The sequence below is a fragment of the Acomys russatus genome, chromosome 5 (genome assembly GCF_903995435.1).
Source record: "Acomys russatus chromosome 5, mAcoRus1.1, whole genome shotgun sequence".
NCBI lineage: Eukaryota > Metazoa > Chordata > Mammalia > Rodentia > Muridae > Acomys > Acomys russatus.
The window spans coordinates 42175651-42197754 of NC_067141.1; the positions used below are offsets into that span (position 1 = coordinate 42175651).

Below are 22104 nucleotides of genomic sequence, written 5' to 3' on the forward strand. Positions count from 1 at the left end.
TAGAAATATGTTGGGCTTATAAGGTCTCTTTAAACAAACAAATAGTCATCGCAGGTAAATATACACTGTATGCACCTTGATATTGACAGTATTTAATCATGGAGAATACAGACAGAGCATGTCCTTAGTAATAGGATGAGAAAAAGGGAGTCAGTTTTGTTTGGTTGATTTTTCTACATTGTGGTGACCTGAGAAGTGAGGTCTGAGGAGACAACCACAACTAAACCAGAGTACCAGAAAATAAAGTAGGAGGACGTGACAGCCCCTGCAAGAGGGAGAGGAAGCTGTGATTTGGCTCAGGAGAATGACGAGGTATGCAGAGGAGGAGAGCAGATTCAGTCCCCAAACACTTGGCCTTCATCTTTGCCAGGCATTGTTTGTGGCATAGATAGACTAAAGCAGGCTTGCTGAGAGTCAAATGAGGGTGATGGTAGCTTTTTGCTTCATAGAAACACATTGGGATGCACAGTGGGAGCAGTAAAGGCATTGCTTTTCAATATGTGGTGAATTTCAGCTAATCGTTTATTGCAATGAACAATCAGTAGTGTGATAGTTATATCCCACCCCTCCTATGTGGAATATAAAGGGGAACCTTCTGCTAGTCATCTTTTGGTTGTTTTCTATCTTTTGCTTGGGGGCTGTGCTCGTTTCTATGCTGCCAAATTGAAAAGAAAAAATTAAGACTTATCAGAAACACTTATATCTATAGTACGAAACATATCTTTCAGACCATCTAGTAAATACAAATATAAAATTTGCACTTCCCACTATTATCCACGTGTTTTCATCCTAGCCATTAAAAAAAAAAAAAGGAAAGAAAAGAAAAGAAAGGAAAGGAAGGAAAAGAACCAGGTTTCTGAAGTAAAATGCCTATACAATAGAAGACTATTAAATTTCCAGACAGAAGTATTTCTAAGAGATATGATCTGGGAAATTGCTTGGGTCATACTGAGCCTCCCTAAGACCTACTTTCATCCTTATTCAGACAAAGGAAAGAACCTTCCATCCAAGAGCGTAAGAAGGGTTTGCGTAGGTCAGTCAGCATTATCTATGGGAAAGCCTCAGGACCGCAGACCAAGCAGACCCACTTCTTATGCAGCTCACAAAGCTGCTTCAGGATACACATATCTTAATGCTATCAGGTGTCTGTCTTTAGCAGAAGCACGCATAATTTCTTCCAGGTTGGACAATATGTCTATCTGCGTCTAAACCTACACGGTGTGTATCCCCTATTCTTGTATGTATATATCACCTAGTATGACTTGAAGGATGAGGATGTGATTCATCCCCTCAAGAGTCTCAGAAGATCAAGGAAGCAATCTAGGAGATGGGAATCAGTAGTTGACATTCCCTAGCACCTTATTACATGAATTTGGTTATTACAGGATGTTATGTCCATACCACTTTTTATTTCCTTGTGCAAACTTAAGTAGAAGGGAGTGAAGAAGAGAGGTAAATTGATATGTTCTTGGGTTGAAAGAAACAAAACAAGTTGAACCTTCTCATCTCAGTTTATGGGAAAGGAAGCTGATCCCTGAAGCATTTAAATGTTTTGCCACAGTCTACATAGAGAGATGGCTATGTGTATCCAACTCTAAAGGTCAGATGGTCCAACTCTCATCCAAGAGACATTTCCAAGCACCAAGTAACCAACGCACTGAGGTCATGGGCAGGTAACCTGTGTGTCACGAGAAGCATTTATGGAAGTTGTGTCTGTGGATTTACTATGCTGTACACCATAGAAAGTTGCTGAGATATTTATTCTTTATAATCACTACTCAAGGCTTTTTTATATCACAGGCAGGTAATACGCTTTTCTGGCAAAGAGAGGATGCCTTTTCAACACACAAGGAAGTCATAAATCATGTAGTAAACTCAGTCCTGCATATGTACTGTCTTACTACAATGAGGATTATGTGTTGCCTTCATGGGGGCATGCCCAGTAGCAGTGTGCCTCAACAGAGTCCTTTGCAATTTGAGAACCTTGGGGAAGCTTATCCATTTTTCCCCCTTCTGCATGGTTCACCACTAAACATTGCAGATGGAATATCTGAATCTCAGCATCCCCTATCTAAGGAAAACAAACACTTACCAGTAATTTCCAATGTAATTAAAGTAATTTACTGAAATTAGATCACCAGAGTAACAAACTGATCTTATTAGTGATCAGAATCTCTGGAAAATATAAATCATGAAGCGTAGGCTCCACGCTTGCTCCTATTTCTCTGGCGCATCTGTCAGTCATGCTGCACAAGCTCACCTAATTGGTAATCATTTGCCCACTTATCCAACACACGTATATAGATTATGTACTATATACACTGTGGCACTATGGTATGTACTGCAGAGAACAAATAATGGATCTCATAATTTAGGACTCAAATCATAACTTAGACTGTACTGTGAAAAAACACAGTTAAGGTGCAAAGAATGAGTGGGCAGAGGAGGAGGAAGGACCTAATAGAATGACAGATAGGTCTTTGATGAAAGGCAATAGGAAGAAACTTCAGAGTTGGAGAATGAGGCAGTGTTGCAGCAGTACATCAAATTATCTACAGAGGAGGGCAAGGACATAAGTCTTGCATGATGACAAGGCTGCAACATTAAGAAGCAAGAAGCAGGCTGGGGGGGTGGGTGGGGTGGGGACCAGACAGCATAGTGAGGAGCTAGACTGAATTTCATATAAGGGGCAAGATCACACATGGAAAACCACAGCTGTGCTAAAGAAGTTGGAGTACTTGCCAGAATTTTCTCTGAAACTACATCATCTATATAGATATATTTGTTTGCTTGCTTATTTACTATTAGGGTTTGCTTGTTTTATTTTAGTTAGTTTGATTTAGTTAGTTCATTTGATTTTTCAGACAAGATCTCCTGTAGATCAGGCTGGCCTCAAACTCCTTCTGTAGCTGAGGCTAGCCTTTGGCCAATCCTCCTGCCTCAACTTCCCAAATGCTAGATTGACAGCTGTGCACTATTAGGCACAATTCAGGTTAGTAGTTGTTGGGAAAAGATGGGAAATCCAAGTAGGAGGCTGAATATTTGATTTAACAAATGCCAGGACGGGAAGACATCTATTGTGAGGGAAATAGGCTGATATGCATTGAAGTATGTATCTTTCAAATTCACACATTCAAGACATAGATTTTAGTGTCTCAGAACACGGCTGTATAGCAGATGAGGTCTTCAAAGAACGAAAGCTAAAGCAACATTAAGGGAGGCCCCAATCCAATGCATCAGGTTTTCTCACGTGGAGGAGGTTAAGACCCAGACAGGAAAACAAGAAAGACCTGGTGAAGGTAGGAAGAAAATAAACCCTGCAAGCCAATGAAAGGCTTCAGAAGAAACTAATGCTGCCTGAACTTCGTCTTGAATGTGTGCTTTTCAGAATCATGGACTATGCAGTGTTGAGGTACAGGTGGAGGGGTGGAGGTTCTGTGTCTAAGCCCCCTGCATCTTTAGTGTTTTGTCCTGGCAGCCAGGGCAGAATATATGTGGATATTTAGAATCTTCCAGTGTGGGATGCAGCACTAAGGTGGTGACAGCATTAACAGTGGTTCCTGCATCTTGTTGTCCCTGCCCTTCTGCGGTTCCCTCATACACTTGATTGTATTCCTCTATGTAACCGATTGAAAATGAGGTGAGTTCAAGGCTGAGCCACATAAGACACTGTGGTGTTGCTTTGTTTTGTCATGGCTCACTGCCTCTGAGGAAAGCCAGCTGGCCCATTGTAAGGGCACCTTAGCTTCGTAGAAAGGTTTGACTGTTATAAAGAACTCAGACCTTGCCAGCTGGGTATGCTAGTGAGCAACCTCTAAAGGCCCAGCTCCCCAGGACCCTGGCTGCAGCCTCAGTACACATCTTGAGTGAGATTCTGCTCAGTCATGCTGCACGATGTTTCTGACCTATAGGAATTGTTTGACAATAAATATATATTGTTGCCGTAAACCACTGGGTACATAAAGTCTGGGGCCAGTTGGTTCAGTAGCAACCGATTAGTACTATAAAAATTAAAGAAAAAAGGATGGTGGCATTGTAGCTACCTTCCTCCTGGTGAATCTGAAAGTGGGTCAGCAGGATTTCATTCAGCCTGAATTAAAGGGAAAGGCCTGAGCTCCACTGCAGAGAAATCTGGAGCCTGGGTGATATTTAAAGGCCCAGCTACATTTTTGTCTAGAGGGTCTTTGAAAAATTGTATTTTTCCAAACTATAAGAATACAGTGTGGGAATAACAACCCTTACATTTCCTTTAACTATGATTTAAAGCACATTCTTCACGTCAGTTTTGTGCTCGATTTAATTTGGAAAATGGCAGTTCTCCATAGTTTCCTAGAATTTGTGTAAATGTCTAAAGTGATCAAAGCTCTTCCCCGTGGAAGGATGTGTGCATTGATGGCTTTTGTTTTTGATGTAGACAATGCCTTTGAAAATTAAAACATGAGTCCTTCTCCTCCTAGTATGCCTTTTAATTTTGCATAAGCTACCTATATCATGGCACAGCTGACAGTATCTGCATATAATTAAAACCACTGTTCACTAGGAGATGAATGCTTGATACTGAAACTCCAATTGTCAAATTGTATCTAGAGAAAAAGGATATGCATTTGGCTATAAGTTAGTTCACAAAAGGAACAGCGGAGGTCAGTCTTTGGCATATGTGGCCATTCTTCTGAATCTTAGAGGATGCATAGAAGGGATGGGTGCATTTGATCAAAAGACAATAAGTTACAGTCAGGCTGATAGGCCTGGTCTTCTGCCACACAGAGGTGACTATCAGCAGTAACACTATGCTAGACATTTCAAAAAGCTGAATGAAGGAGGTTTTATAAGCTTTACCATAAAATTATAAATGTTTAAGGCAACAGGCTTCACCTGATTTTTTTAAAGATATATATGCACACATCAAAATAATACACACTGTACCATCCATATATATATATATATATATATACACCTTCATATTTTATGTGTCAGTTGAAAATAAAATTTTTAATGGACATAAGATTTATTTTATTTGAAAGAGGTATTTTCGCTTATCCTATGCTATTTAGATAAGGACAACGCACATTCTTGACTAGTGAAGCAGGAGTGTCAAATGAACAAACCGTTGTCTTTCCCTAGCTACTTGTGGCATTTTTGTACTTATTTATGGAGTCTGGAGCTTGGAGTAGGTCACTTTTGAATAAGGAGGCAGAGAGCACAGACATCAAATATGAGCCTTCTTGTGGGAGGGAAACCATGTATTTGGTGACACAGCTGGTATGTATGCTAAGGGGTCTACAGAGTAAGCTCATCACATGCCAGGCACAGGAAGTCAATATATAAAGTTAAGTGTAGAACAGGAAGGAAGAAGGGAAGAGGCCTGAAGATAAGTACTTTAACACTGGCTCTGACTTCTAAGTTCTTTATGCATCAAGGAGTGGATGGAGTAAGGAAAATAGACATGTTCTTGCAGTGAGCACATTAAGGAAAGACAATCCTGTTAGTTTCAGTTTAACTTCTGGTTCAACCATGCACTACTCAGTAGAATGACTTGGCAGGTTGATAAGATGTCCCAACATGTTTTAACCCAAATAGTGCTGGTACTTGTCTATTGCTAGACCAGAACTCGGATTGCCTCCAGATTTTATATCCTCTACCTTGAATTCTACACACTTCTATTACTATCCACTTGAACTGTGCTCTCTAAGCTAGCAGGCATTGGTGACATATCCGAGAGGCCCTTGTGCCTTTGGAGTCCTTGGTGTCCAATACCTGAAAAAGAAGTAATGTGAATAGAAAATGTAAACAACCTGATTTTTAACCGTCTTTGGTAAATCTGTAAATAGTTAGATATTTGTCATTATAATGCATATATATTAATTTATGGTTATTACTGTAATAAATGGCCACCAACTCAGAGGCACAATAGAGCACAATGTGTTTTTTCTACAGTCCTGGGTCAAGTTTCCTAAAATGGATCAGGAGAGCTACATTCATATGACTGCTCTAGGGGACAATCTGTAGTCATTTTCCAAAATAAAGAGGCCACCTGTATTTTTTGGTTCCTCACCAGGAATATAGCATCTTCCTGTTTCTTTCTGTGCCTTTTTACCCTCTGCTTCTCCTATTAAATGTCCTTTTTCTGACCCCAACTCTCCTACTTCCCCCTCGTAAGGACTCTCAGGATTACACTAGGTCACCCACATAATCCTGGATAATCTCCTCATCTCAAGAGCCTTAACTGAATCACATCTACAAAGTATCTTATTTGCTGTGTGGGATAACATACGGACTCTGGGCACAGAGTGTGGACACCTCGAGGGTGGGGAGCTGCCATTCAGCATTTCACAATATGTGCATAAGTACATGTTTTATGAAAACCCCATTCTCTCTATCACTGTTAGGGATTTTAGCTGGCTCACACCATTAAAGCTGTGGCTCTGAAGCCTAGTAAAATTTAAGAACACTATCTTCTTCCTTTGTTGTCCCAAATTCTTCTTTCATATGATGTGAGCAATTTAAGTTTCCCTTTACTGTATGGGGAAGAGTCAGCCCAAAGGTTACAGTAGGAATGTGTGCTCTGAGACCTGGGGCTTATGAAGCACTGAATGGAGGTCTTGGAAGCCTTAGGTAGTCTTAAATTCATTACCAAATTAGAACCTCACTGCCTTAGAATGTATGCAGGTCAGGGTTCTAATGATATAAATTCATGACAGTCTGGACCAAGTCCACATTGTGAGTGCAGAAATGATTGTGTTAGAGAGAGAGAGAGAGAGAGAGAGAGAGAGAGAGAGAGAGAGAGAGAGAGAGAGAGAGAGAGAGAGAGATGAGTCAAAAGAATTTATATAGTTGCCTATTTAAGTTGTCTGACTGTTATCAAAATGAGTAGGTGTAGATAACTTGTGGTCAGAAGCACTGGGAACTCCTATCTCTCTATGAAGGGTCACATGCTCAGTTGACAGATTATATATGATGTTTGCCACTGGAACTTCATTCCTTTGATTTCCAGACCCTGGTCTTTAATAAATATCAAGCAGCCTAGAGAGTCTGAAATGTTTTTAGCTACCAAACAAAGGGGCTTTATTGTTATCTCTTTAATAAATTATTCATTCAGTCATTCATTATCCTTTTATTGACAGTGTACTGCTAAATTTCAGATTATAGTAACTTATCTTCTGCATATTCTACAGGCTGTACTCCCTGGTGGGAACTTTGGTCAGATACGATGAATTAAACATAATTCTAGCCTTTCGAGAACTAACTGTCTTTCAAAATGATTACCTTATATCTAAATGGTGGGGAGATCAACACTTAATTTTATCAAACTTTAAGCAAGTTGATATATACTCTGGATAGCTTCATCTTCTAGGCTACCATGTGCCTTCATCTGTCTTCCCTTGGCATGCTCTATTCCTCTTGCTTTGGATATCAGGGTTTTGTTCCTTGATTTGTTTCATGTAGCTTCTAAGCTTACTTATTCCCTCATGAGTCTTCCAGAGGTCATCTGGCTACATTCAGAGCATTAATCACAAGACCTGGCGCTGTGGCCACTCCTCCTCTTGTCATGTCACGGATAAGCTCCATGCTATCTACCAGCTGCAGACCAATGTGAGAAATTGATCATTGAGGCTTTGGTGGTTCAGACTCCCAAAGGCAAAATACACACCCAGCTCCCATGATGAGAAATGAAAATAAGGCCCTAAAGACAATCATTTTCATATGTTTACATACTTTGGGCTAAATGAAATATTAAAACAAATCTAGAATGACAATTATATTTAAACTAGTTTGTTCTCTATAGCTGTGAAGAAGCACCATGACTAACAACAACATGAAGAAGACTGGGTTTATTTGGCTTTATGCACACAGACCATAGTCTGTCACTAAAGGAAACCAAAGCAGGCACTCAAGCAGGAACCTGGAGGCAGGAGCTGAAGTAGAAGCTATGGAGGAATGCTGCTTACCGGGTTGTTCTCCATGCCTTGTTCAGCTGCTTTCTTATACCACCCAGGACCACCTTCCCCATGGTAGCATTACCAATAGTGGGCTTCCCCTCCACATCAGTCATTTATCAAAAAAATATCCCATAGACTGCCTATGGACCAATATGATGGAGGCATTTTCTCAGCTGAGATTTCCTCTTCCCAGATAACCCTAGCTTTAGTCAATCTGACAAACTAACAAGCACAACACACACACACACACACACACACACACACACACACATACACACACACACACATATATATGTTTGTGAGGAGTAGGGGCATCAGGATGGTAGTGGGGGGAGGGTGAATATGATAAAAGTACAGGATATACACATGTGTAAAGGTCATAATTAAATTCATAGTTCCTGTAACTATTAAAACAGAATTATGGTTTTTAACAAAAATATTGCTGTTAGGATATTGCCAATAGGGTGATTTTATTTTATTTATTTATATTTTATTTAGCATTAAAATTTAAAATCACACTAAATCATTATTTTGCATAGCCCTGCTGCAGGTCATCAACTTTTCCAGTAAATAGCTAGATAATAAAATCCTTTGGGCTTGTGTCATAGATGAGCTATAGTGGAAGGATGTGGCTCCGTTTGAGAGTAGGTCAAAATATATGGGATGTGGAGATTTGTGCCAAAGTCATAGTTTACTCTGGATCTGGAACCTACAGCAGTCCTGGAAATCACCTCAGAGATACAACTTTAGCTTATTTTCTGACCTCTGCCTGTCTCTCCTGGAGTCCTTGTAAACCACAAGTACCTGCATGATCTACTAGGGATACCAAGAACATTCTTTTTTATCTATTATTTAAAAACTAAATTATATTAATTTTAGTTGATATGAAAACACTTGTTTTCATTCTACTTTCACATATATGTTCATGTGCAAAAATTGTATTTTCCTCATTCTTGCACCTTTTATTACCCTCTCTTGTCCATTCTCTCCTTTATAAGTTCTCTTTTTTCTCCCAGTCCCTTCCAATTTCATGTCACTCTAACCCTGTATGTAGGAGAAAACACATGGTATTCTGGTTCCTTAGCCACATCATTCTATTCTTAATGTCCCCTCTTCCCTCTGTCTCCTTCTATCGTGGCTATTCTTCAGTTGCTTTTCTTACACCTGTCTTACACCTGTCTTGGCATACAGGCTTACAAGAAAGACCACAGCAAAACAAAGAAGCACAACACAAAGAAGCCAAAAGGCTTTAGGTGCTAATTCAGAAAAATCAATTGAAAATAGATCAAAGCAAGGTTTTTGCCAGAGTGTTGAAGGGTATGAATGGGGGGAAGAGCAAGGAAGTAAGTTTGCTACCAGGTCCAGGAGTGTGGTACTTTTTGATTGGAGTGTGGACATCTCTTTTATGTATAACTCTTACCTCAGCATACATATTTCTTATGTAGTCTTCAAAATGAGCAAAGTGTTAATCAGCCTATTTTACAATGATATAATGAGTTTGAATTGTTTGGTCAAGTTGACAATGGAAGGCTACTACATGAGGGGCAGAAGAGAAAAAAGTATACAACCGTTATAGTAAATCAATCCTAGAGAAATATAGCTTTGTGCACACATAGACCTTTGTAGCCAATAGCAGGTCAAGTCTGGTTTTTAGTTTGGGGGTTCATCAACAGTTACACCTTTGATTTGTTCTCTGAGCCTTGGGTGTTATCCAGAGCCATTGTGACTTTTGTGTAATCTCTATGGGGCAATGTGATCATGTTGATGGCTCCAGCTCCTATTGGTACCAGGCTTGAAGACTTAATGCTAAATCAATATGTAAGGTGGTTTCTGCAGCTCTTGAAAGATGTTCGAGTACTTTTTGTCAAAAAAGTCTTTCACAAAATTATATGTGTAAGATGGCACATTATATCCTTCCCCCAAATTAGCAGTAAATGCAAATTGTTTTCTTTCCCAAATTCAGAACAATTTTATTGCTTTCTGGCATAGCATCTGCATTTTCCTGTCAGTGGTATAAATATTTCACAAATGATGAGGCAGAGTAATTCTGTCCTGTTATAGTAAATGTTCCTTGTCAAGTTTTGTTGTTGTTGTTGATATTTATTTCTTTCTTTTCTTCTTCTTCTTCTTCTTCTTCTTCTTCTTCTTCTTCTTCTTCTTCTTCTTCTTCTTCTTCTGTTCTGTTTTTGATACAAAGTCTGGCCATATAGTTCGTCTGGAGATTAATTCAGCATGTAGCCAAAGCTGACCTCAAACTCATTGAAATGCTTTGATTGCAGCCCCCCATGTTTTGGAGTAACAGGCTGGCACCAAATGCTGGTACCAAATGCTTCCATGATCAACTTGCCCAAATTAAGAATCACCTAGAAAATGGGACAGGCACATTGGTAGATATGTCTCTGAGCAATTAAATGAATGACTATACTCCAACCTGACTGTGGATAGAACCATTTCCCAGAATGGGCTCCTGAACAGAACAAAGGAGGGGCCCTGAAAGAGCAACAACTGTCTCTTTCGTTCCTTCTTGGCCATTGTGTGATGAGCGGCTTTGTTCCTCTGTGCACTCCATGCTCAAATTGACTGATCTCTCTGAAACCATGGGCCAACACAACTCTTGGCTCCCTTAAGCTTCAGTTGAGTGCTTCGTCACAGCCATGAGGAAACATACACATATCACTCATAAGATTCATGCCTACTTAGCACAGAGGTCACTGAAATCTCCAGTAATGTTCATGCGGAACATCAGCAACACCCATACTGTCTTAGAGATTAGTCAGTATACTGACATTTGCTAGCAGGTGGCAAATCTGTGATTATATACATGCCATAAAACTTTTGGAAGGTTTCTAAACATAGCAAAAGAACAGAGGGAAATCAAAGTTTCTATCTCATCTGTAACATTTCTAAAATGTTGGCTTTTTAAAATATATCCACTTCAGAGGAAAGAAATGCAATTTTTTTCCTCAGTGGAAATTTTGAGCACAATGACAATATAATCATGAAACCACCAGTCACCGTATCTCATTTCCTTTCAGATTTAGATAAATTACTATTCACTGTGTGAAATGCATTGTTGCTTGAGAATCACCTTAGTTGGCCATGGTTTTGTGCTCCTATTGAATTTTGGATCAATTATGTAGTGTTTAGTGGAGTTTGAGATTACCTTTGCTAGTATGGTAGCGTCTTACTTGCACTCATCTAACTGTAAACATGGACCCTTGTTATAATAGCAAGCAGATATTGACACAATAGATGTGTCAAGTGGATGAGTGATAAATGATAGGAAATTACAATCAACTCTTGGTAATGTTCTTTGGTAGATTTTGCACAAGATAAATAGATCTAGAATATAATTTAACAGATATTAACAGGAGTTTAGAAATTAGGGTCTAAGGTCAAATCCTAGCATTAGTGTTTACTAGCTGTGTGGTCTTAGGATAGTTATTTAATCATATTGTACATTGACTTATTACAGAAATTGAGAATTGTTCCGAAATGGATCAATTTATGCATTGTGTTGATTATATTATTATGATTAAATGAATTAATATATGTCTAGCAGCCAAGCACAGTGTGTCACATGACAGTGTGTTGTCATTGTTACAGAACCTTCATCTACTTGTGAAGAAGAGGATTTCATTGAAAGAGTTAGATTTTGGTCCAAACTGAAACATATTGCTGAAAATTTAGATGTCAAAAGAATTTTCTATTTATCTTTAGCCAAGTATTTAACCAAATGGCATGAATCAACCAGTACAGTTTTATTCTGCATATTTTATAAGCATGATCCTGTGATAACCCAAGGACACAAATTCTGGTTTTATATGGAGTTGGGGGAAAGCACATAATATGACTCCCATTCTTAAGTCTTTTCACTTCTCATAGAGATTGGCCACCAAATGTCCCTTGGTTCATTGCTCCTCATACCTAACACAGTCAGAGGTCTAATTCTGCATCTTAGGCTATCCTGGAATTCACCATGTAACCCAGGAAGCCCTCAAATGTGGAGCAATGCTCCTGCCTCAACTTCCAAGGTGCTAAGATGGCATGAATGAGCCATCTTAGGAAGCCACGCACTTCCATGTCTGCAAAAGGGTGACAAGATAACTGTTGCACAGTCTGTCTTTGCTAAACATGACCCTGATCCTTGGAACATGGTCTGGAATCTATAAGTTAGTGCTTGAAGCAGGGCCACTAGATATGCTTGGACAAAGCTGGTTCTGCATGTTTCTGCTACAGTGTTTCCATTCTGTATTTTCATGAAAAAAATTTTTGGAAGGAAGGCAATATAAAATCAGTTGTTCTTTCTCATAGCATGATGCCAATAAGCAGGTTTTTAATTTATTGTGATAATACAAACATGACTTGATCACCTAGTGTGTATCCAGTGCTGCTAAGATAGAGAGTGAAGTAACATAGAAATCTTTCTGGTTTGTCAAGGCATTTATGCACAAGGGGGTCTAACTGCAAAATGGCATATAGTATAGAGTTCAAAGCAACAGAGTCCTTTGTTTGGTGCTCCACCTTCTAGTGAACCCTAAGGATAGATTAGCTACCTGTCTCTCCTGGTATGTTTGTTTGAAATCTATGTGAACATGTTCCTTGAACAGAGAGGCCCAAAGTAAAATGAATAACGTCCTACCAAAGAAACTCAAGTTTAGTCATCATATTGGTCTTTTACGCAAGTGCAATGTGAATGTGATTCTTTCCCCTTGCAATCAAGTAAGAAAATATGAGTGAAAAATAAGCATAATGATTGCTGAATCCATTTAATCTACTGGCAGGTATCTATGAGATTAATTCATTCTGATATATGCACAAATTAGGAGAGACTGATTAGTATTCCTATTAGTTAGAAACCTATTTACAATTTAATTGTTTGAACTAATTCTCTTGCTTTTAATAAACTCAAATCTGTTTATGAGCAAACAATGAAATTTTCTAGGCATCCTTACTTGGGAGGAAAATCTTGTCACCAATTTCAAACATGGTGACTATGAATGTGTAGCATCACATACTTAGTTCTCACAGCAGTACCATTTTTCATAAAGCTGTGTCAGTTTCAGGCTATAGACTAATGCTCCATCCTTGAGTGTGGTGTACTTCTCTGGTTCCTGCTGTGACCCCACTAGGAGGACAATCTCATGTTTCCCAAGAATCTCTGAGTGCCCCTGAGACTCAGTAACTCCCACTCCCACCTCTGTTCTGTGCTAAAATGCCCATTCATTAAAGGGCTGGAGAGATGGCTCAGTGGTTAAAAGCACTGTCTGTTCTTCCAAAGGTCCTGAGTTCAATTCCCAGCAACCACATGGTGGCTCGCAACCATCTATAATGTGACCTGATGTCCTCCTCTGGCATGCAGGTGTACATGCAGGCATAGCATTCATATCAAATAAATAAATAAATAAATAAATAAATAAACCTTAAAAGAACATTCTGGCATTAAATATGAAAGATAGGCCATGGAGCACCCCTTAGCACAGTGTGAACAGGAGATTTAGGCAATTAAAATTCCTAGCAAAGAAAAACTCCAATTCTTCCCCAAAGTAGAACTGAGTTTTCTAGGGGTTTTACTCTATTTTATTTCATACATAAGTAAATCTGCCTCCAGATTTCCCACTTTTTTTAGTAGCAGACTTATTCTGAATTTCCAAGGATGTTACAACGAGTTTTTATTCATTGGTAGTGACCCAAACATGAATTTGGTTTAGAAATTCAAAGCCAGTTGAAGAAGCCACCAAACATTTCAAAGGGAAGTGACATATGATAAAATTAGAATATAGTAAACGGAGCCACGATAGGAAAAAGGTTGGACAGCTTGATGCTTTTAATGTCGTCTAGAGTGGTTGAGGGTATGCAGGTTGTTTCTCTGTAGCTCTTAGAATTAGGTGGCCATCAGCTTTGGCATGCATGTTTTTGCATGGGTGTACATGTCCTTTGCTCCAGGGTATAGCAAGCCGGGATTGGAGATGCTAGGCTATATGTCCCATTTTAAACTTTTAAAGACTGCCAGGACTGTTTTCCTGCTAATATATTTAGGATGCCTGAACGTTGTGTCAGTATTTGAGACAGGAGGATGTTGCTTAAGTCCATCCGTCCAGCTGCTGCTCTTTCTAACCACATCCATGGCCTCTCCTCAGTCTCCTTGGTCTGCGAATGCTGACAGCCACCTATAGACCTTGTTTATGAAAGTCAAATGAGAGGGAGGCATTTTCTCTGGCAAAGAATATGACATAATTATTCATTTCCACAACCTTAAACTTAGACATTTTGGAACAGTTTTTAAAAAAGCATCTCGTTTCTCAAGTAAAATGATTTTTGCTTTGAAATTTAGAGGTAGAAAAGAAATCATTTTAAGAAAAGATGGAATAGATTGCAGCCTAAGAAGCTTTGAACCCATAGCATTCAAAATAAAGATGTCTGCATCAGACTCTGGTATTTTGTTCCATTTGTGTACTAGGAAAAATAATTGGACTGTTCTAGAATTCAAAATGAATAGATGAGAAAATTTAATATTAGAAGTAGTTACCACCCAAATGGGATATATCTGTCACATTGTAACTTTTGGTCAAGACTTTAAATTTGTTTTAAAAATTCTGAAGTTTCAAGTCTGTCCAGAGCACCCTGGAATGTCCTCGTGTTTCAAATCACTCATGCTTTTTGAAAGCTGGGGTGGGAGCACAGCGGGCTTGCAGAGAGAAGAGAAACCATGGTTGGAGGCATTTCTGTGACAAGCTGGAGACCTTTTGACAGGGTAGGCTCCTGGGAGGATATGAGGGTAATTCTAGCCAAGGATTCTAGTAGCAGGGGCCATGGAGACCAAAGAGGCCATCCTGTAACTAGAAAAAATTTCTAGTGAAGGGAGAGGAACACGCACCCAGTCACCAAAACTTTGACTCAAAATTTACTTTGCCTACAAGATGTACAGGGATAAAAATAAAGCAAATATTGAGGTAATGTCCAACCAATGCCTGGCCCAACTGAGACCCACCCCATGGGAGAGAGCCAAGATTAGTAATGACACTCTGCTATGATTGCAGAGAGGAACCTAGCATAGCTGTCCTCTGAGTGATTCTAGCCAGCAACAGATTGAAACAGAAGACAAACAGAACCAACTACCCAGGGCCCAGGGAGCTTACAGAGACTGAAGCACCAACCAAGGACCATGCATGATCTGGACCTAGGCCCCCTTCATAGATGGGGCTGATGGGCAGCTAGGTCTTCATGTGGGTCCCCGAGTAAGGGGAAGAGGGCTGTTTCTGACATGGACTCTATTACCTGCATTAAGATCACTTCCCCCTGGCTGGGCTACCTCACCAGGCCACTGAGAAAGAAAATATGTTCAGTCCTGACGCAACTTGATGTTCTAGGTGGGTTGGGTTGGCGAAGTGGGGGCTCCCCTTTTCTGAGGAGTAGGAGAGTGGGTTATGCAGAAAAGGGAAGGAGGGTGGGACTGAGAGGAGAGGAGGGAGGGGGATATGATCTGGATATAAAATAAGTAAAGTAAATAAATAAGTAAATAAGTAAGTGAAATGAAGAAAAAAATAAATTGATGACTTCATCCTAAGGCTATATGTTTTTAGAGTTATATGTCATGGGCCTAAATGTAATAAATGGAGAGCAGAATTAAAATGAAGTTTCCAGTTAAGAGATTGATAAACTAAGGCCCAGAGCAAACCCCAGTCTGTGAATTGTTTTCACACACCTTGCCTAATTGCCAGTCAATGGCTCATTACCCTTCTAAGGAGTGAAATGTTCCAAAAGGCAAATAATGTGTGACATGTGAAATGATATAAACTTCAAAAGTCAGTAATGTCTCAGAAAAAAAAAATGTTATTTAGACATGGCTACTCACCCGTATACATCCTGGCTCTGGCTTTGTTCCTGATCAGTGCTTCAGGAATAATCACAGCAAATGGTGAAACCTACGGAGCTAACAGCGTTTCTTTGACTCTATCCAACAGACAAGGTGTTGCAGGTATCTGGTCTGTGTATTCAACTATGGCAGTCACACTGGTTTTACTTATCTGAGTAGAAATAAGTATATTGTTTATTTTGGAGATTGGGCTTCTCAGTTTATTTTCATCTTTTCTTTTTGCCATGTTCTCTACCTCCCGGAATGCATACACGGGAAACTACAGGTTAAATGTTAGGATACACACATGCATTGTGCTAAAGCTGACTGTGATCATGAAGAGCAACTATAACACCTCTGTCATAAGGGAAAGTTCCTAACACACATTAATATGGAAATAGTTCTGCTCTGGCCATTATTCTCTGGCCATCACTGTCACTCCACTTGTGTTTGCATGCCCTCTTCAGCATTGGTTCTCAACCTTCCTAATGCTGTGACCCATTAAAACAGTTCTAAATGTCATGGTGACTCACCAACCTTAAAATTAATTTATTGACAGTGATTCTTTAACATAATAAAAACCTTTTTTGATGCCATATTCTGCATGTCTCTGAAGTTTTTGAAGACCTCATCTAACTATCCCACCTTATCTTTCTGTAGAAGCATATCTATCTGCTGCACCTAAGATGTATATTGTTATGATAAAAGTAGACTAGTAATTGGCATGACCATGATTTGATCAACTAACAATTAACTTGCATAACTTATTTATCCTGAACACCCTGCAATAGCACTGTGCAGTAGCACTACCAAGTATTGAAAGTAAACCTTGTATTATAATTGAATTATATGGGTATAATATGTCATATTATAGTAGAAGTATATGTGTGTGTGTGTGTGTGTATGTGTGTGTATGTGTGTGTGTATGTGTATGTGTGTATGTGTGTGTATGTGTGTGTATGTGTGTGTATGTGTGTGTGTATGTGTGTGTGTGTGTATGTGTGTGTATGTGTGTATGTGTATGTGTGTATGTGTGTGTATGTGTGTGTATGTGTGTGTATGTGTGTATGTGTGTGTGTGTATGTGTGTGTGTGTATGTGTGTATGTGTGTGTGTATGTGTGTGTATGTGTGTGTGTATGTGTGTGTGTATGTGTGTATGTGTGTGTGTGTATGTGTGTGTATGTGTGTATGTGTGTGTGTGTATGTGTGTGTATGTGTGTGTGTATGTGTGTGTGTATGTGTGTATGTGTGTGTGTATGTGTGTGTATGTGTGTGTGTATGTGTGTATGTGTGTGTGTATGTGTGTGTGTATGTGTGTGTGTGAAGAATAAATTACATTTGAATTCTAGACTGCTGTACCTAGAATTAAACTTATTTTGCATCTATATACAAAATTCTATATCAGTGAATTAAAAATAACCTTGTGAGTGACAATTGAGGCATTAAGTTGAAGAGTAGATCCACTAATCTTTCTCTTCTGTCTTCCCTATATATTTCTATAGTGCCCCTTCTTTCTTCTCAACCCCTATCTCCAAACCTAAGAATGTAAGATAAATGAGAAGAGAGGTGTTGCTGACTCTAAACTTTTTTCTCTCTAAATAAGACATATAGTAACTTGAAACCTATTCCCAATGCTAATAAGCATCTATAGCCCAAGAAAGCAACCAAAAACCTATCTGAATATCCTTAAAGGAAATAGGGCACCGTTCTCTTAAGGTTTCTTCTGGCTGATTTGGGATGAATAATACCTTTGTAGGGGCCCAAATAAAATTGGGAAAATGGTTAAACAAGCTAGGAACAACATTTGTTGTCCAGTTTCTAAATGACTAACAATGAGACAGATTAGCTCCTGGCAACACCCAGCCTACCTCAAAGATGATGATGAGCATCAAAGAATCTCCTTTTGAGTTAGAATTCCGAAAGCATGCATGATTAGATGCGAAGCTCTGTGGGCAATCACATGGAGGGAGGGACTTCCACTGTGTCTAAGCACATTATCACTTTAGTGGAATAGTTATTCCTCCCACTTCTTTGCATATCTTCAAATGAGTCATTTCCCTCCAGTTGATGGCTAGGTAGATGACAGATCAGTTGGATTAACTATTGAAGGAAGGGACAACATTTGGGGCAGTTTAGAATGTTTGTCTCACCCAGGACCGAGGTAGAACTCAGATCTCATTTTTTAAAACAGGCTGGAGTAAGTTTATCTTAATGGGCTCCAGCAGAGTCCTCTATCCAGTCTTCTCATTTTCATGGGCATTGTAAATAATTTTTGTTTTGTTTGTTTATTTATTTATTTTTGTTTTCGGGACAGCATTTCTCTGTGTAGCCTTGGCTGTCCTGGACTCATTTTGTAGACCAAGCATGCCTCAAACTCACAGCAATCTGCCTGCCTCTGCCTCCCTGAGTGCTGGGATTATAGGCGTGCACCACCATTCCTGGTGAGTATTGTAAATCTTAATCAGGTGCAATTATAATGTTTTCCTTTCTTGGGTTACCAGAAAAATAGACTGTATAAGGTACCCAGAGAAGACTATGAAGGAGAGGTTCTTCCTCAATGGCCTTCAAGCCTGTTCATGACTGTTGAGCTACCAAACATTAGAAATGTGACCCACTTTGAAAATACCATCATTACATATGTCGTTGTTGAGAGAATGATTCCACTCTGGAATAGGATAGGCCCTTAACTTGTTCCTTTGTGATGAGAGTATACTTGAACACATAGACTTATAGAGGCAGAAAAACCTGACTCTGAAAGCATGGATCAGAGTGATTATTTTATTTTATTTACTTATTTATTATTGACCAGGCTGGCCTCAAACTCACAGAGATCTACCTGCCTCTGTTTCCCTAGTGTTGGGATTAAAGGTGTGCGCCACCACACCCAGCTCCAGAGTGCAGCCAAAAGATTCCAAGGAGTGTCATCTAAGTGGTGAAAGCTAGGAGAGGTCTTCTCTCTTAACCACCCCCAAGCAGAGCCAGCTCTCCAGACTCCTTGATCTCAGGCTTCTTCCACCTCTTAAACTAGGAGAGTATAAATTTGATGTTCTTTTTTTCTACACTGGGGAGTAAACCAAGGGCTTCAGGCATGCTAGGTAAAGCCCTATCCTAAATTTCTATTTTTTTTTTTTTTATCTACCTAGTTTGTGGTATTTTGTTACTGCAGCCTGAGGAAATTAATGTGTGGGGCATCCAAATCTTTTCAACTATCGCAGTTGGTGGCTCATTAAGAAGACACTGAGGCCTGGAGGCACTCAGAGGAAGGATAGCAGGCTACCATGAAGAGACCTGATACCCTATGAGCATATACAGGGGGACGAGGTCCCCCATCAGTCACAGTCATAGGGGAGGGGAGTAAGGGGAAAATGGGAGGGAAGGAGAAATGGGAGGATACAAGGGATGAGATAACAATTGAGATGTAATATGAATAAATTAATAAAATATATTTAAAAAGAAAAAAAAAGAGAGAAGACACTACCCTTTCACTAGAATGGACTACAACATGTGGAGAACCAGAAATGAAGAAAAAGTAGCCTCTACCTTCTTGAACAGAAGAGGAAGGAAGGAGGCTAGTGAACTCTGTGGGTACCATGTAGAGTCAATGGTTACGGATGGAAGTTAGTGGCAGTGAGAGTCCCAAGGTCTATAAAAAGCTTGAGTTTACTCCACCCCTCCTCCTTCCTAACTTCCCTTCTTCCCTTCCTTCCTTCCTTTCTTCCTTTCTTTCTTTCTTTTTTTTTTTTTTTTTAAGGGTGTATGTGTAGAATTTTAGAAGCCAGAGAGGACAAGAACAGAGGGGGAACACAGCCTACAGAATCAACAAAGCAGGCCTCACATGGACTCACAGAGATTGAAGCAACAATAACAAAGCCGGCATGAGTCTGCGCTAGGCCCTCTGAATATGTGTTATGATTGCGAGCTTGGTGTTTTTTAGGGACTCCTAACATTGGAAATGGGGGGTGTCTCTGACTATTTCATCTACTCTTTGGACCTTTTCTCCTCCTACTGTGTTGTCATGCCCAGTCCTGATATGAAGGTTTATACCTAGTTTCCTGGATCTTGTTAGGCCGTGTTTGGTTGATAGCTGTGTTAGGCCTGCTCTTTTTCTGAAGGGAAACAGCGGAGTGGATCTGGAAGAGACAGGGCGGGGGTGGGGGACTGCTGGGAGAAGTGGAGGGAGGGGAGAATTTGCTCATGTATATAGTATGAAAAGAGAATAAAACAGAGTTTCACTATGTATCCCATTACCTGTTCCTATCCCTGGAACTCACTATGTAGACCAGCCTGGCTTCTGACACACTGCCTCTACCCCCCAAACATTGGCTTAAAGTTGTATGCCACAATGCCCAGCACATTTCCATGAGTTTTAATACCTGTCTTATTTTTCATCATGAACAGAAAGGTTTGGTGTTTTCCCTTTTTAAAAAAATCACACTTTTTTTTCACATTCTAATCCCCAGTGACACTGTGCTCAGAGACAGGGCCTATGAGAAGGTGACAAAGAATAAGTGAGGTCATAGGGAGAACATGTGACAGGTAGAGACACCAACCTCTCTCCACCGTGGGAAGCCATAGCAAGAGGATAGCGTGTATAAACTGGGAGCATAGCTCCCACCATAAATTGAATGGCCAGCAACTTGCCCCTCAACCTTCCATTCCCCAAAATAGTATACAATAGACTGTTTTGTTGTTGCTTAATCTGCGGAGTCTGTGGTATTCTTTATAGCAGCCAGAGCAGAATGAGACAAGGTTCTACTGCTAACTAACTATAGAAAGTACAATAACCTTTGGGCCGCTTGATTTGATATTCATGTTGGAGGAAGAAATAACTATCTTTCTCCCTGCTGGAGAAAGCTTCTTTCCATATATGTTTTTAGCTCAGAACAATTGTGGAATTGCTTTCCTTGTCTGGGAGTTAAGACAGGAGACATAGCATTGTGCTTGTGGAAATGCAAAGCACATTCGCTGTCTGGTGATTACTGGGACCTTCCAAGCTCAGTCCTGAAACAGCAAGCAGTTTGACAATTATGATGCAAAATAGAAGCATGGCATCCATCGGCTGTTTCCCACTCTGGCCGCAGTTTCTAGCTACCACACAAAAATAACTAAAAGGACTGAGACTTTGTGATTCTCATCATCGCTGAATAGTCCGAGACTGTTCACGCACATTCCTCACAATTAGGTGGTTTAATTGGCCACTATTAAAGTGCTGTGGTGATAACAACTAGAGACATTTTAGGTTTACTGTCATTTCCAAGATGAGTCACAAAAATTTCAGAGTTATAGAGAGTTACATCTGTATTTGTATTTCTATATTCCTGAACATCTCACTTGCTATCTTGGGAAATGAGATACCAGAAGAGGGAAATAAGAGGGAATTACAGTGCCTAATTCATCAAGTATCACAAAAATATGTAAAGATACTATTTTGGCCATGTGGATAGCTCCAGTGATATAATGTACTTGATATGAAACACTTTAGGAAAATTTTACATTACTTTCTTTTTCTAAGTGTTAACATTAACACAAGCAAGAATTTTATTTCTATCCCAAAGGCAAAGTAGGTTATTTGTTCTTTCTTGAACAAGTAGTTACTGATGTCATAAGCAGAGGTAATTCAAAGCAGTTGAGCCTATGTAGGGTGTTTTAAATTAGTTTTCCTTCAGTATCTCAAGAGAATGGTCCCTTTTATAAAGTGATATAGTATTTGAATATAACCAATGCCCATCTTCCTGTTAAATTGCCCTTAAATTGTTAATCAAACCTAATATGGTATTAAATATGATGTAATTGGTTTACACAATACTTAGTGGATACATAAGACTGCACATATCCACTACAGTCACAGCTCTTATGACCTTTCACATATTTTTAAACCAAACTTTGTTGAATTTGTAGATGTAGAAACTATGGATAGAGATGTAGTTTTCTCTTATCTTTCTTCTCTCACCTTCCTGTTTCTTCTCCCCCCTCTCCCTCCCTCTTTCTCTTTCTTTCAATCATCTGTCCTCTGTCTCCTGGGCTGTAGGATTGTAATCACACACACTCACCCCTACTTTTAACCTGTATTGCTTCTCCTCATTATATATTTTCTTCGATTAAAAATATTTTCCTGTGCTGTCTATATCTGCTTTTCCACAGAGGATTACAGTCGAGGTATAATATTTCAATCCCATTTTTGAAAATATTTTATACACAAGTTACTCAGTTTTTGTGATTCTTTTGTTTCAGTTAAGGTTTGCAGACATGTTGCATTCGTGTGACTTCATCCGTCCCAGCAGCACCATTTCACACTTATCTATGGTCATGGC

At 39.5% G+C, this 22104-nt stretch overlaps 1 protein-coding gene across 1 annotated transcript in view; it reads left to right on the forward strand.

The window, feature by feature from the left end:
• Trpm3 (transient receptor potential cation channel subfamily M member 3) overlaps window positions 1–22104 on the forward strand; it is a 903922-nt gene that overhangs the window by 295605 nt on the left and 586213 nt on the right. The gene's annotated exons all lie outside the window — the stretch shown is intronic.